We start from the raw sequence: 3,082 nt of genomic DNA, 5'->3' as shown, positions 1-3,082 counted from the left end.
ATGAAATGGGGTCCAGACACAAACACAGTTTAATCTGAAGATGGTAAAATGTATTCAGATGGTTTAGATTTTCACAAGCAGTAAATTTCTTTCTCGATTGATATTATGACACAATTGAGAGCTAATAAAGACATACATAAGAAAATAAATATTTTATGCATTTATTTAAAGCACCACTGCAAACATAGCCTTCACAGCAAAACATTTAATGTAAAACATTTGATCAACATAAAAAGAAAAATTTCTACATGCATTGTGATTATTCAAGTAATTTTCAGGTTCAGTAATGTTCTGTCACAGTCAGGTCTGTCAGTGCATCAGCTGTTCAGGAAAATCAACATAACTGTAGACTAACTGTCTATTTGTACTTTTCTCTGCATCTTCAGACAATCTGCAGCAGCTGAGATTCCAGGAGGTTCAACACCAAAACCTGAAGCTTCAAACTGAGCTGTCAACTGAACCAAGATGCCTTTCAAACTACAGTAGTCAACCTGCTCTGTTGGTAGATGTTATGGTATATCTTCAATCTGTGCAGGCTAGCCTTGGTCTTATTTGAATACACAGCTTTATGGTGTTTTCTTTTGTTAATTGATTATAGTAAATATTTGAACATCCATGTAAGTTTGAAGACATTTCATTGTTAACTTTAGGTAGCTGTGAATCCACCCATGTTAATCTGAACCTATTTTGTTAAAGATTCAACAGATTTGTTGCAATCTTAAATATTTAATCTGTCCTTTGTGTGCAGTGAAATGAACATTAAAGTTAATTCAGGAAACACTTGTCATCTTCTTTCTACTGTATAAATCGAATGATGCCTCTATTAAAATCATATATTTGTGACATCAAACTATTTTTCTGTCATAAAGCAGTGGTCAAACTATGGCTAAATGCTTGTAATTTACTTTCAAAAAATGGAAACCAAAATGGTTTTAAAGTAAAGACGCTATGTAAACTCATCTACCTCAACACAGGTAAAATTTCCACTGTACGCAAATAAATGCAATTATGATTAAGTGAAAATTGTACAGCAGGGCTTTAACTCCAGTTCATAAGGGTCGGTGTCCTCCAATCTTTAGATGTCTATTCAAATCATGAGGTCAGAGGTCATTAGCACGACTCTGGAGGACTTGACTGTCCTAAGCAGCCATTTAATTCAGGTGTGTTGGACCAGGACGTATCTAAATGTTATAGGACACCAGACATCGATGCCTGGATCTGACCATCCTGTTAGAGGATCAGTGTGTTCCTGCAGCAGCTCCATCGGATCAGAAGGTAGATGAGATCTGAAAGACACTGATCGTCCAGAAAGTGAAATAACACCAGACCCGATCCATCAGTCAGCCGTTTCATCCTGTGTGGAGATAAATATAATATGTTATTTGTACACAGAAAGTCAATAAACTAGAATCGAAAGGCAATTTATTTTACTTAATTATATTCACTTAGTGAATAAAGTAAAAGGCAAATCAGAATATCTCACAAACTACAGATACAAATATCAGTCAGCAACTTGACTTAGAAATGTGATTGGAACTTTTTGGGCAAAACAGATACTGTAAGAACCACACAGAGATAATTTTTTATGGATTAAAGATTCAAACTGTGCAGAATGAGACAATAAAAATACACGGACTTAGCTCCCAACAGCTAAAGTAGCAAAGCTTGACATAAACATTAGCTCCNTTCAACACCAAAACCTGAAGCTTCAAACTGAGCCGTCAACTGAACCAAGATGCCTTTCAAACTACAGTAGTTAACCTGCTCTGTTGGTAGATGTTATGGTATATCCTCAATCTGTACAGACTGGCCTTGGTCGTATTTGAATACACAGCTTTATGGTGTTTTCTTTTGTTAATTGATTATAGTAAATATTTGAACATCCATGTAAGTTTGAAGACATTTCATTGTTAACTTTAGGTAGCTGTGAATCCACCCATGTTAATCTGAACCTATTTTGTTAAAGATTCAACAGATTTGTTGCAATCTTAAATATTTAATCTGTCCTTTGTGTGCAGTGAAATGAACATTAAAGTTAATTCAGGAAACACTTGTCATCTTCTTTCTACTGTATAAATTGAATGATGCCTCTATTAAAATCATATATTTGTGACATCAAACTTTTTTTCTGTCATAAAGCAGTGGTCAAACTATGGCTAAATGTTTGTAATTTACTTTCAACAAATGGAAACCAAAATGGTTTTAAAGTAAAGACGCTATGTAAACTCATCTACCTCAACACAGGTAAAATTTCCACTGTACGCAAATAAATGTAATTACGATTAAGTGAAAATTGTACAGCAGGGCTTTAACTCCAGTTTATAAGGGTCGGTGTCCTCCAATCTTTAGATGTCTATTCTTTAATGCACCTGAGTCAAATCATGAGGTCAGAGGTCATTAGCACGACTCTGGAGGACTTGACTGTCCTAAGCAGCCATTTAATTCAGGCGTGTTGGACCAGGACGTATCTAAATGTTGCAGGACACCAGACATCGATGCCTGGATCTGAGGATCCTGTTAGAGGATCAGTGTGTTCCTGCAGCAGCTCCATCGGATCAGAAGGTAGATGAGATCTGAAAGATCCTGATCATCCAGAAAGTGAAATAACACCAGACCCGATCCATCAGTCAGCCGTTTCATCCTGTGTAGAGATAAATATTTATACACAGAAAGTCAATAAACTAGAATCGAAAGGCAATTTATTTCACTTAATTATATTCACTTAGTGAATAAAGTAAAAGGCAAATCAGAATATCTCACAAACTATATATACAAATATCAGTCAGCAACTTGACTTAGAAATGTGATTGGAACCTTTTGGGCAAAACAGATACTGTAAGAACCACACAGATCATTTTTTATGGATTAAAGATTCAAACTGTGCAGAATGAGACAATAAAAATACACGGACTTAGCTCCCAACAGCTAAAGTAGCAAAGCTTGACATAAACATTAGCTCCCGCTAACAGAAACATATGAGGAGGGCAGAGTATCAAAATACCAGACATATAAAACGTAACCTGAAATCATTTATAATTACTCCATGTCTCATTATAATCGGAGGGCAAAGCCTGCAGGTTTA

The 3,082-nt window shown here is 35.6% G+C and overlaps 1 long non-coding RNA gene across 1 annotated transcript in view; it reads right to left on the bottom strand.

Moving 5' to 3' along the window:
- The window catches only part of LOC106941519 (uncharacterized), an 18,385-nt gene extending 15,512 nt beyond the window's left edge, over positions 1 to 2,873 (bottom strand). The window contains exons 1-2 of the long non-coding RNA XR_001423387.1: positions 1,701 to 2,873; positions 389 to 430 (exon numbers count right to left, since the gene is read on the bottom strand). This is a non-coding gene — a long non-coding RNA (uncharacterized LOC106941519). The remainder of the gene's footprint in view (positions 1 to 388; positions 431 to 1,700) is intronic.
- Positions 2,874 to 3,082: the final 209 nt, after the last annotated feature.

Source organism: Poecilia latipinna, unplaced genomic scaffold (assembly GCF_001443285.1).
Source record: "Poecilia latipinna isolate Pla-1442-1.1 unplaced genomic scaffold, P_latipinna-1.0 Scaffold3714, whole genome shotgun sequence".
NCBI classification, from domain to species: Eukaryota; Metazoa; Chordata; class Actinopteri; order Cyprinodontiformes; family Poeciliidae; genus Poecilia; species Poecilia latipinna.
Note: the sequence above shows the minus strand (reverse complement) of the source record. Positions and strands in the feature narration are given on the sequence as shown.